The sequence below is a fragment of the Aegilops tauschii genome, chromosome 3 (genome assembly GCF_002575655.3).
Source record: "Aegilops tauschii subsp. strangulata cultivar AL8/78 chromosome 3, Aet v6.0, whole genome shotgun sequence".
Classification (NCBI taxonomy): Eukaryota; Viridiplantae; Streptophyta; class Magnoliopsida; order Poales; family Poaceae; genus Aegilops; species Aegilops tauschii.
In genome coordinates, this window is record NC_053037.3 from 88,231,349 (window position 1) to 88,244,596 (window position 13,248).

The following is a 13,248-nucleotide window of genomic DNA, read 5'->3' on the forward strand; positions in this document are numbered from 1 at the left end:
CACTCCGGAACAATTGAATAGCGAGAGGTGAATGATTAATTGGTGCACCGGAATGGGAAAACATTGTGAAAAGAGGAAAAGGGATAAGATCAACACCGAAATCTTGAATTAAATCCACCGGAGAAGAAAATTAGAATGGAACAATGATAAAGTTGAAGCTTCCTTAGCGTCTTCATGAGAAATCACCGGATAAAACATTAAAGGAAAAGAATGAAGAAACTTCACTCAATAAATTGGATACTTGGTTAGAGATATACGAGTCCTTGAAGAAAAGGGTGGGAGGGCGAAAAAAACAAAGGCCACTTGGGACGGTTGAAACAAACACCGTTGAGAAAAACTGAGGGATGATCTTGCGAATGTTCAAATGATCGGATCCACTTGAAGAGAAGCACACCGGTTGAAAAGAATTGAAAAGACAACCTTGATGATCAAGAAGGATTAGCATCCACATAGAAATATGAGAACACCGCTTAGAAAAGGTATGGAATCAACACTTGACAATGAAGCAACTCGAATACCACAAAACAAAACAAAAACAATGGATTTGGCTTGCAGAATAAGCCGGAAACAAACATATGATAGATCCCATATCGTATCATGTGTGTGTTGGAAAGATATCCTACGAGACACTTGAATTCCCACTTATAAACTCCCGAAACTTTCTGGTTATGCAATCAGGTGTTGGGGATACAGGGGACGCAATATATCTCACCCAAACTAACAATACCTAGATCCAGCTGTATCCATCCGTCAACACATAACCAAGAAAACTCCAGAAATCGTGTACCTCAACCTTCGAAAAGCATCCGTTATACGAGTTATGGCAATACTGCCGAACTCCCGCCCCAGTACTGGGTGGCGTTGAGGTGATCTCACTAACAACTGCATAAAAGAGATTTTCGATGTCGGCGAAACTCAGGTATTCTAGAACTGCAACGATAAAATTATGACGACAACACCTCGGAGCTCAACTCCCCGGGACACTGCCACAACCCCTAAATGTCAGGAGGCACCAAGAACAATCTTCTCGTCACAAAACCATCGGAATGATTCCAAGATACCTGCGTGATCCTAATTTTTTTAGTGAAATTGGGGGAGAGGAAAGTCAAAACATCTACATCAGGAGGCCACACCAGAGCGACGAAGGGACTGAGGAGTAAAAAGAATCCTACTCTTCGATATATATATAAAATCCTAAGACTCAAAACAGTTTGTTCTAGACTCAACAACGTCAGCGATTTGATCAAGCAGGGGGCTCCTAAGTCGGGGATGGCTCTGATTACCAACTTGTAACACCCACGATGCGGCTATATCTCTCACGTGTCGAGGCATGACTTAGAGGCATAACCGCATTGTAGGTTTTGTCGCAAGAAGGGTCATCTTCACACAATCCCATGTAATGAACAAGAATGGGATAAAGAGGGTTGGCTTACAATCGCCACTTCACACAATACATAAATTAAACATACATCATTCAGAGTACAATCAAGGTCTGACTACGGAACCAAAATAAAAGAAGATAACCCCAAATGCTAGATCCCCGATCGTCCCAACTGGGCTCCACTACTGATCATCAGGAAATGAAACATAGTAACGACCCAGGTCCTCGTCGAACTCCCACTTGAGTTCGGTTGCGTCATCTGCACTGGTATCCTCGGCACCTGCAACTGTTTTGGTAGAATCTGTGAGTCACGAGGACTCAGCAATCTCACACCCGCGAGATCAAGACTATTTAAGCTTATGGGTAGGAAAGGGGGTAATGTGGTGGAGCTGCAGCAAGCACTAAGCATATATGGTGGCTAACATACGCAAATAAGAGCGAGAAGAGAAGCAACGCAACGGTCGAGAAGATACAAGTGATCAAGAAGTGATCCTGAAACTACTTACGTTCAAGCATAACACAAGACCGTGTTCACTTCCCAGACTCCGCCGAAAAGAGACCATCACGGCTACACACGCGGTTGATGCATTTTAATTAAGTCAAGTGTCAAGTTCTCTACAACCGGACATTAACAATTTCCCATCTGCCACATAACCGCGGGCATGGCTCTCGAAAGTTTATACCCTGCAGGGGTGTCCCAACTTAGCCCATCACAAGCTCTCACGGTCAACGAAGGATATTCCTTCTCCCGGTAAGACCTGATCAGGCTCGGCATCCCGGTTACAAGACGTTTCGACAATGGTAAAACAAGACTAGCAAGACCACCCGAATGTGCCGACAAATCCCGATAGGAGCTGCACATATCTCGTTCTTAGGGCACACCGGATGAGACATCCTACGAGTAAAAGCAACCCTCAAGTTTCCCCAAGGTGGCCCCGCAGTCTGCTCGGTTCAGACCAGCACTCAGAGGAGCACTGGCCCGGGGGGGGGGGGGGTTTAAATAAAGATGACCTTGAGTCTGCAGAACCCAAGGGAAAAGGGGATAGGTGGTAGCAAATGGTAAAACCAAGGTTGGGCCTTGCTGGAGGAGTTTTATTCAAAGCAACCTGTCAAGGGGGTCCCATAAATCCCCAACCGCGTAAGGAACGCAAAATCAAGGAACATAACACCGGTATGATGGAAACTAGGGCGGCAAGAGTGGAACAAAACACCAGGCATAAGGCCGAGCCTTCCACCCTTTACCAAGTATATAGATGCATTAATTAAATAAGAGATATTGTGATATCCCAACATATCCATGCTCCAACATGGAACAAACTTCATCTTCACCTGCAACTAGCAACGCTATAAGAGGGGCTGAGCAAAAGCGGTAACGTAGCCAAACAATGGTTTGCTAGGAAAGGCGGGTTAGAGGCTTGACATGGCAATATGGGAGGCATGATATAGCAAGTGGTAGGTAGCGCGGCATAGCAATAGAGCGAACAACTAGCAAGCAAAGATAGAAGTGATTTCGAGGGTATGGTCATCTTGCCTGAAATCCCGCAAGTAAGAAGAACGAGTCCATGAAGAAGACAAACGGACGTAGTCGAACGAATCCTCACAATCGCAACGTAACCGGAACTATCAAGGAGAAGCGCAACCGGAAAGAAGCAAGCAAAATAGTAAACAATCATCACATAAACATGGCATGATGCACAATCAAGTATGATGCATGTCCGATTTAATGAGCATGGCATGGCAAAGTGCAACAAACAACACTACAAATTAAGTGGAGCTCAATATGCAACGAGTTGCATATTGACGAAACACCACATACGATTATTTAGTTCTCTCCCGGTTATGTACCCAACAATATTAAATGTTGATTAACATGGCAAGAGGCGAGGCATAAGAAAACTACCTATCTAGGCAAGTTTAAATGAGGCCGGAACAACAAACAACAATTCCGGAAAATCCTCAGGTGCATATTTTAGATTTGGTACTGTTCTGCCATAAAAACAATTTTAATGTTATTAAACAGCAAAATAAAGTGCACCTAGTTAATCTATGCATTTTTCTATCCCATTTACATCTAAAGTTTATTTAAATCCGAGCTATGGTTATTTAGTTATGAAATAAATCATTTTAACATGGCATTTATACAAATTTAAACAAACAGCAAGTTTAAATATTTTAAACATGGATGAAAGTAGCATATTATGAAGCTAGATGAAATTCTAAGCATTTTACATATATAAAACATTTTAATCCGATGCACGGTTTGTGATTTATTATATGCATGAACAACAAGGGGAAATCTGTAAATATGCAGTTTTCTGGATAATGCTAAATTCGGAGAACTGGAAAAAAAACAGCTACGGGCCGAATCTGCACTTGGGCCAACAGTGCACAGGGGGGTTCGGGCGGCTGCTCACATCTGGCTGAGGCCCAGGTCGATGGTGGCGGCTGAGGCAGATCTGGAGGGGAAGCAGGCTAGGCCTTGGAGCTGGCTGGCGACACGGGGCCCACGTGGATTGCTGAAGCGGTCAACGGGCGTAGGCGGGAGGCGATGCAGCGGCTACTGCTCATTGCAGGGGAAGCAGAGGCCGGCGACGGGCGATGGCGAGGCGGCGGACTTGGCGCGTTCTCCGGCGAGGGCGACGCAACTTGAGGCGGGGAAGACCCAAAACGGGACGGAGCCGGCGGATCCGATGCGAACGGGCGCCACTGGATCAGCGGCACGCAATGATGCAGAGCAGCGATAGAACTTGGCGCGGCTTCAGCGGGGGGGAGCAGGCTGGGCTCGGGCAGGAGAAGCTTCAGGGCGGCGGCTCTGTTACAGAGGAGACATAGGGAGTCCGATGAGAGAGATCGACAGGAAGGAGGTGACGGAGGAGAGGTGCGGCAACCTGCTGGTGGTGGGGAGCTCCGGCGACGACGAACTGCAGAAGGCGGACCTTGGAGCGCTCGTGCTTGAGGCGAGGGGCATCTCCTCGAGGAGGAGGAAGAAGCAGGGCGCGGCGGTGGTCCTGGAGGTCGCCGTCGAGGCGGCTGGCCGCGCGAGAATACGAGGCCGAGCGCTCCTGCTCGGGGCCTCGGTCAGCAGCTTGGAGGGATCGAGGGGAGGAGTGGAGTGCTTCGTGGAGGAGAAGGTGGATCTGGTTGAGTGTCTGGGGAAAAACAAGGAAGGTGTTGGCAGGATCGATTGGGTGGATTGGTCAATATTCCGAGGAAGGGGGAGACCAGGTGGAGCTAGTGGCGGCGCGATGGGAAAGGATGGATGGGACAGGGCTAGGGTTAGACTATATATATAGGTAGGGGATTAGGGTATGGTTAATCCGGTCCGTCCGATCGTAATCGGGCGGTCGAGAATTAATGGGTTAGGGAGTCTAAATAAGAAAACGGAGATGTTTTATAGTTGTTTGGGATGATCCGGACCCAACAGTAACGACTGAGTGGGTCGGGTTCGGGGAAGTTTCAGACGCGCTCGAGAGGGGAAATTTGTGCACTGTGTGGTGAGGCTAGGCGATCAGACAAGAGGGGCTCGAAAAACCCGGTTGGTCTCGGAACGATAAACGAAGGCAAGGGGGGACGCGGCAACTACGAACGAATGCAAGCTTTAAAACATGACGGCAATGGTGTGCTGATGCGATGCAAATGATGACATGATGAATTCAACAAACAAATAAATAACAGAGCTGACATGCAAAACATGCAAGGCATCTGGAGCGCCGGTCTTGGGGCGTCACACTACCTATCATGGCATTTCCATAGCCATTCCGAGATATATTGCCATGCAACTTCCATCATCATGATATACATGACTTGAGCATTTATTGTCATATTGCTTTGCATGATCGTAAGATAGCTAACATGATGTTTTCATGGCTTGTCCGTTTTTTGATATCATTGCTATGCTAGATCATTGTACGTCCCGGTACACCGCCGGAGGCATTCATATAGAGTCATATCTTTGTTCGAGCATCGAGTTGTAATATTGAGTTGTAAGTGAATAAAACTGTGATGATCATCATTATTAGAGCATTGCCCCCCCAAAAAAAGAGAGACCAAAGAAGCCTAAATAGAAAAAAGGGGGCCAAAGAAGCCCGCAAAAAAAGAAAAAAAAGAGAAAAAGAAAAGAAAAAGGGGCAATGTTACTATCCTTTTACCACACTTGTGCTTCAAAGTAGCACCATGTTCTTCACATAGAGAGTCTCTTGAGTTATCACTTTCATATACTAGTGGGAATTTTCATTATAGAACTTGGCTTGTATATTCCGATGATGGGATTCCTCAAATGCCCGAGGTCTTCATGAGCAAGCAAGTTGGATGCACACCCGCTTAGTTTTCAGTTTGAGCTTTCATATACTTATAGCTCTAGTGCATCCGTTGCATGGCAATCCCTACTCCTTGCATTGACATCAATTGATGGGCATCTCCATAGCCAGTTGATTAGCCGCGTCGATGTGAGACTTTCTCCTTTTTTGTCTTCTCCACATAACCCCATCATATTATTCTATTCCACCTATAGTGCTATGTCCATGGCTTGCGCTCATGTATTGCGTGAGGGTTGAAAAAGCGGAAGCGCGTTAAAAAGTATGAACCAATTGCTCGGCTTGTCATCGGGGTTGTGCATGATTTGAATATTTTGTGTGGTGAAGATGGAGCATAGCCAGACTATATGATTTTGTAGGGATAACTTTCTTTGGCCATGTTATTTTGAAAAGACATGATTGCTTTATTAGTAGGCTTGAAGTATTACTGTTTTTATGTCAAATGATAGACTATTGCCTTGAATCACTCGTGTCTTAATATTCATGCCATGATTAGATTACATGATCAAGATTATGCTAAGTAGCATTCCACGTGAAAAATTATCCTTTTTATCATTTACCTACTCGAGGACGAGCAGGAATTAAGCTTGGGGATGCTGATACGTCTCCGTCGTATCTATAATTTTTGATTGTTCCATGCCAATATTCTACAACTTTCATATATTTTGGCAACTTTTTATACTATTTTTGGGACTAACATATTGATCCAGTGCCTAGTGCCAGTTCCTGTTTGTTGCATGTTTTTTGTTTCGCAGAAAATCCATATCAAACGGAGTCCAAACGGGATAAAAACTGACGGAGATTTTTTTTGGAATATTTGTGATTTTTGGGAAGAAGAATCAACGCGATACGATGCCCGAGGGGGCCACGAGGCAGGGGGCGCGCCCCAGGGGGTCAGGCGCGCCCTGGACCCTCGTGGCCACCCCGTAAGGCGGTTGGAGCCCTTCTTTCGCCGCAAGAAAGCTAATTTCTGGATAGAGATCGTGTCCAAAATTCAGCCCAATCGGGGTTACGGATCTCCGGTTATAAAAGAAATGGTGAAAGGGCAGAATCCCAGAGCGCAGAAACAGAGAGAGACAGATCCAATCTCGGAGGGGCTCTCGCCCCTCCCACGCCATGGAGACCATGGACCAGAGGGGAAACCCTTCTCCCATCTAGGGAGAAGGTCAAGGAAGAAGAAGAAGGAGGGGGCTGTCCCCCCTCGCTTCCGGTGGCGCCGGAATGCCGCCGGGGCCATCATCATCACCACGATCTTCACCAACACCAACGCCATCTTCACCAACATCTCCATCACTTTCCCCCCTCTATCTACAGTGGTCCACTCTCCCGCAACCCGCTGTACCCTCTACTTGAACATGGTGCTTTATGCTTCATATTATTATCCAGTGATGTGTTGCCATCCTATGATGTCTGAGTAGATTTGTCCTATCGGTGGTTGATGAATTGCTACGATTGATTTAATTTGATTGTGGTTATGTTGCTGTCCTTTGGTGCCCATCATATGAGCGCGCGCGTGGATCACACCATAGGGTTAGTTGTATGTTGATATGACTATGTATTGGAGGGCAAGAGTGACAGAAGCTTCTACCTAGCATAGAAATTGATGCATACGGGATTGAAGGGGGACCAATATATCTTAATTCTATGGTTGGGTTTTACCTTAATGAACGTTAGTAGTTGCGGATGCTTGCTAATAGTTCCAATCATAAGTGCATAGAATTCCAAGTCAGGGATGACATGCTAGCAGTGGCCTCTCCCACATAAAACTTGCTATCGGTCTAGTAAAGTAGTCAATTGCTTAGGGACAATTTCACAACTCCTACCACCACTTTTCCACACTCGCTATACTAACTTTATTGCTTCTTTACCTAATCAACCCCTACTTTTTATTTACGCGCTCTTTATCTTCTTGCAAACCTATCCAAAAACACCTACAAAGTACTTCTAGTTTCATACTTGTTCTAGGTAAAGCGAACGTTAAGCATGCGTAGAGTTGTATCGGCGGTCGATAGAACTTGAGGGAATATTTGTTCTACCTTTAGCTCCTCGTTGGGTTCGACACTCTTACTTATCGAAAGAGGCTACAATTGATCCCGTATACTTGTGGGTTATCAAAACCTTTTTCTGGCGCCGTTGCCGGGGAGCAATAGCGTGGGGTGAATATTCTCGTGTGTGCTTGTTTGCTTGATCACTAAGTAGTTTTTATTTTGTGCTCTTGTTTTCTATATTTAGTTATGGGTAGGAAACGCAAAATACCAAAAAAATTAGTTGTACCTACTGAACCAATGGTTGAAGAACCACTCAAAATCTATCACACTCCTGAAGCTTTTTACTTGGATCATCTTCGATCCCTATGTGCTCGTGCTCAAACCCCAACTAGCTTAGTTGAGGGCAAATCTTTAGATGAGCATGCTTGTTATGTGCGACACCGCATATCTCAAAAAGGGGAAACTTTTACTGGATCAAATTCATCGTTTGCAATGCTATGCTTGGAATTTATGTGAAATATATGATGTTACTTGTTGTTCCGAAAACCCTAAGAAACACCTTCCCTACCAATGTGAGTTTAGTGATAATGGAATCGTATCTTTGTATGCTAAGGGTGTTTATAATTACTATGATGTTCAACAAATTGAAGAATTTGTTGCTTTTAAGGGTGCTTATGAAAATTGCTTCTTTGATTGAAAAGTATGATGCTACTCTTTACAAATCTGAAAATTTTACCATACTTAAATATTGCTATGATAATTATGCTTCTAATGCTTATGTTAAACCATATATGGAGGACTCCTCCACTGTCCAAGAAGAGTTTAATATTTTGCAGGAGTCTATGGAAGAAGAAATTGATGAAACTGTGAGCTCATTGGATGAAAAAGATGACGAGGAGAGCGAAGAACAAAAGGAGGAAGAGCGGATTAGCTACCTGTGCCCACCTTCTAATGATAGTAACTCTTCAACTCATACATTGTTTAATTTTCCTTCGTGCTTACCGAAGGATGATTGCTATGATGATTGTTATGATCCCGTTGATTCTTTTGAAATAACCCTTTTTGATGATGGTTGCTATGCTTGTGGCCATGATGCCAATATGAATGATGCTTATGGAGATGAACTTGCTATAGTTCCTTATGTTAAACATGAAATTGTTGCTATTGCACCCACACATGATAGTACTATTATCTTTTTGAATTCTCCAAACTACACTATATCGGAGAAGTTTGCTCTTATTAAGGATTATGTTGATGGGTTGCCTTTTACCGTTGTACATGATGATTTTGATGAATATAATATGCATGTGCTTGCTGCTCCTACTTGCAATTATTATGAGAGAGGAACTACATCTCCGCCTCTTTATGTTTCCAACACGAAAAAATTGCAAGAAACTGTTTATACTATGCATTGGCCTTGACTGTGTGTGCATGAATTGTTCTTTTATGACATGCCGATGCATAGGAAGAGAGTTAGACTTCGTCATTACATGATATATGTTACCTTGTGCTCACTACTAAATGCTAAATCATTGTTAATTAAAATTGGCTTTGATATACCTTGGGATCCGGGTGGATCCATTACTTGACCACTTTATGCCTAGCTTAATGGCTTTAAAAAAACCGCCAAGTTCAATCTCGTTACCGACAAGTCTCTTTACTCGTTCCGTAATACATCATCCCGCAACTAACTCATTAGTTAAAATGCTTGCAAGGCTTATAGTGATGTGCATTACCGAGTGGGCCCAGAGATACCTCTCCGACAATCGGAGTGACAAATCCTAATCTCGAAATACGCCAACCCAACAAGTACCTTTGGAGACACCTGTAGAGCACCTTTATAATCACCCAGTTACGTTGTGACGTTTGGTAGCACACAAAGTGTTCCTCCGGTAAACGGGAGTTGCATAATCTCATAGTCATAGGAACATGTATAAGTCATGAAGAAAGCAATAGCAACATACTAAACGATCGAGTGCTAGGCTAACGGAATGGGTCAAGTCAATCACGTCATTCTCCTAATGAGGTGATCCCGTTAATCAAATGACAACTCATGTCTATGGCTAGGAAACATAACCATCTTTGATTAACGAGCTAGTCCAGTAGAGGCATACTAGTGACACTCTGTTTGTCTATGTATTCACACATGTATTATGTTTCCGGTTAATATAATTCTAGCATGAATAATAAACATTTATCATGATATAAGGAAATAAATAATACTTTATTATTGCCTCTAGGGCATATTTCCTTCATTCAATATATTGAAAAGATAGAAAAGGTTGTCCCTAAAAAAATGGAAAAAGTTTTACATGTCAAAAGAAAGACCAAGGGCCAAAGCCGAAGAACATCATTGGTCTATCCTTCTGGCTCAAACTTCTCCTGTTTGAAATTGCAAGATCAGCAGCATCGGAACCTACTCGTCTCAGATTCTTGCACCTCACATCTGAGGGTTTCCACTTTTACTGATATTCTGAACCAAATACTGAGGGCAATATGGATTCTTTTTGCTTGTACTGTGATGGTTCAAGACTTGGTGAGCAATCACAAGCCTCTACCATAACTGAGTGATTTCAGAAGTTCTTTAAAATTGAAGGATCAGATCCTTTAGGTTGATTATTTTGCCTTCTGAATATCTTCAACATCAGGCTTGCAACACAGTGTGGATTCGTGCAATAGCATTCACTACATTAAGCAAGATCGCTTGAAGTCAATGAGCAACTATCCCTGTGTGTAAAATGAGTGTTCTCCAATACGGCTAAAAGCATACAATCGATTACCGTATTACTAATAAAGAAGAGTGCATTGATGGATTGCTGATGCAAAAATAACACTAACAGATACGTACTTCAACAATATTTTCACAGCAAATAGAATAGATGAATCACTTGCCTAAGTTGCCGCCTTCTTCTTGCTTACACAATTAACTGCAGTTTGGAACTACAGCACAAACCGAGCAAGATGGGGATAGATTGATGGAGCCACCATAAGTGGGTGCCTCTGTTACATCTATCTGGATTGCACTGACTGCAGGAATGTACCAATGATAATGCATAAATAAAATATGGTTAATGAAGTGAAAAGATAATTCCTCTTTTCAAGAAATTCAGCCGTAGAGATGTATATTCTCGGAACGTTGCCCGCATGGCTTATCATATTTTCTGGAGAAAGGCCATTGTGAGGAAATGTATTGATGCTCACCGTGGATCTTTAACGGATGCAGCGAAGTGAAAGATAACAGAAAATAGGGTGCTGCTAGAGTCAAAAGAAAAATAAACTAAACATAGACAAGCAAAAAAGGCAGTAACATGCCCTCATAATTCTCCATCAAAGTACTGATGAAGATGCCAAAAACATCATGATCTGCCTGTCCTATGGCCATTTATGTGAAGACCTTCATCTCCAAACTAGTTGTGTGTGTTTCCTGTAACACAAACTTAATCCCACACGCTATTGTATAAAGCAGGAAGGTGAAACTGAAATGGAAAGGTTGGCCTGACCTTATAGTAAATTGGGTGACACCTAATCTAAGCAACATAGGAATATGCAGCTTTTGACCACAAAAATAAGATCACTGTGTAAATTAAATTTCTAAATAACCACTTCACATCCACCAGCAAGTGACGTGAATTATAGTTCTCAAAACCATAACCCCATTATAATATACATAAACATGCCACTAAGGTGCATTCAAGGAAAATTACATACATTTGAAGCTTATCTATAAGACTATAATACATGTCGCATTTATCTTCTCCATGCAACCAATCTTAAGCAACAAAGGAATATGCACTATTTGATGCAGAGCTTACAACTGGCTTTTAAACCCCGACTCTCACCAACTGTAATTTCCTCAATATCAATGAGCATAACTTATTCCCTTTTCCTTCCATACAAAACATTTTCATTATATCTGCTATACAATTATATTATCTGGACATGAAGAAAACTCATTGTCTGTCCAATGTTGGATGCTGTTTTGTAAGACTGGGGGTTATCCATATGGGAGTAGGCCAGTTGGACCAAAGCTGAGGGGAGACAAGTTCCTCACTACTGTTATATGTCAAGTCAAAAGCTGCAATGTCACGGCGGTTATTCTTGTAATAATTTAGATACTCATGGTCATCAGCAACGTAGATGGTGTTTGCCTTCAACTGTGGATATTCTTCAGCACTGAGACAAAGTGATTGGTTCAGCCCAACCAGCAACACATGATCCATCAAGCTATTTATTTCCATAAGCTTTTCAGGCATAGTCTCAACTTTAAATATTTTTATCCCATCAGTATAGTGCACATGTGTTGCATTGTCAGCACGTGGATCATAATCAACCACATCTTGTGATCTAAAAACTTGCATCAGATCCCCACATGGAGCCTGAACAATGTAAATTGTTCGACAACTGTACTTATTTGCGCAGCCTCTAATTACCTTTGCTGTGACCACAGGGCCTCTGGGATTGAAGACGTGAATTTCTCCTAGCAATGTCACTGCATATAACTTACCGTCTTTGTACAAGCAGTCTTGAAAAAAACAATGTGGTTTCAGCCAGGTCCACTTGTCATCCCCTAACCAAGCAAATGAGAGCTGCCCATCTGGATTGTGAATAAGCACCACAATATAGCCTCCTGCAGATGCATCATAAAATACAAATGCCTTTTTCAGGAGGTAGTGTCACAGCTCGCCAAGATCAACGGGTTGAGGGCTGGTGGTACTACGGTGCTCCGCTGTGTCACGAGAGTAAATGTACTTACATAAGGCAACTGTTTCATCAAAAACAGGAGTCACATGCGTGATGGTGATCACCGACGGGAGAGCGATCTGTTCACAAGTGATGGGATTGAGAATATGCATCTCGGATCTCTCATCAGCAGTAACCAGCCAGCCATTTGATGACCCAATCAGATACCTGCCGCGAATAGGTGGCTTCGGGAGGGAGTCAACTTGTATGACCTCTTCTCCAAGAGGCTGTAGAGGCACGCAACGCTTTCACCAGCAGATTCAGATGTGTAGAAGAGGCACGACGTCTGGCGCTGCTGGTACTGCTCAAGGTTGCGCAGGCGGGAATACACGGAGCGCCACGAGGAGAAGATGGAGCTGGCACGCATCAGGTCAGGGATCTCCAGGTGTGCAAATATGGACATCAGGACATCTTGTGGCAGCACGGGTAATTCGGCAACTGCAACCTCCATCGGTGGTCCATGGGTATCTTCTTTGAGGAATTTCGTCGGACAACCGGAAGGTAGAAGACCTAGCAGCTTAGGCACTCTGATGAAGACCAGAGAACACAGATTCCTCCGGTGGATGGCTAGACTCGAAATCTTGGACACGCTACGGCTACCACCCATTGGAGATAATAAATCGGCTCTTTCAGAACAACGATTGCTTGTGGGAAGGTTGCAATCCTGGATGGGCCACACGGAGACATGGCCAGGCAGGCTCTTGGGCGTACTTATGGGTGGCCTCCCCTCCTCTGCTGCGAGCTGATTCTGTGACGGAAATCCGACTCCTATTACGCCACTCCCAAAAAAGGTTCAAACTTTGAATCGATCCGGTTGCCCAAAGAA

The 13,248-nt window shown here is 43.6% G+C and overlaps 1 pseudogene; it reads right to left on the reverse strand.

The window, feature by feature from the left end:
- Positions 1 to 11,632: 11,632 nt before the first annotated feature.
- LOC109776865 (probable F-box protein At4g22165) lies at positions 11,633 to 13,029 on the reverse strand (annotated as a pseudogene).
- Between the last annotated feature and the right edge of the window lie 219 nt (positions 13,030 to 13,248).